Here is a 226-nt window from a genome sequence, read left to right on the forward strand (position 1 = left end):
ACTATCAAGATAGGTTATATTTCCACGATTTTTTTTATCTCAAATGGATGCAAATGATATTTAATACATAAATAAATATATATATATTGCTATACCAGCATATATATATATATATATATATATATATATATATATATATATATATATATATATATATATATATATATATATTTTTTTTTTTTTTTTTTTTTTCTTCTACCCTCCATGGACAGGGTGAGAGATGTGT

This window comes from Procambarus clarkii, chromosome 37 (genome assembly GCF_040958095.1).
Source record: "Procambarus clarkii isolate CNS0578487 chromosome 37, FALCON_Pclarkii_2.0, whole genome shotgun sequence".
In the NCBI taxonomy this organism is placed as follows: Eukaryota; Metazoa; Arthropoda; class Malacostraca; order Decapoda; family Cambaridae; genus Procambarus; species Procambarus clarkii.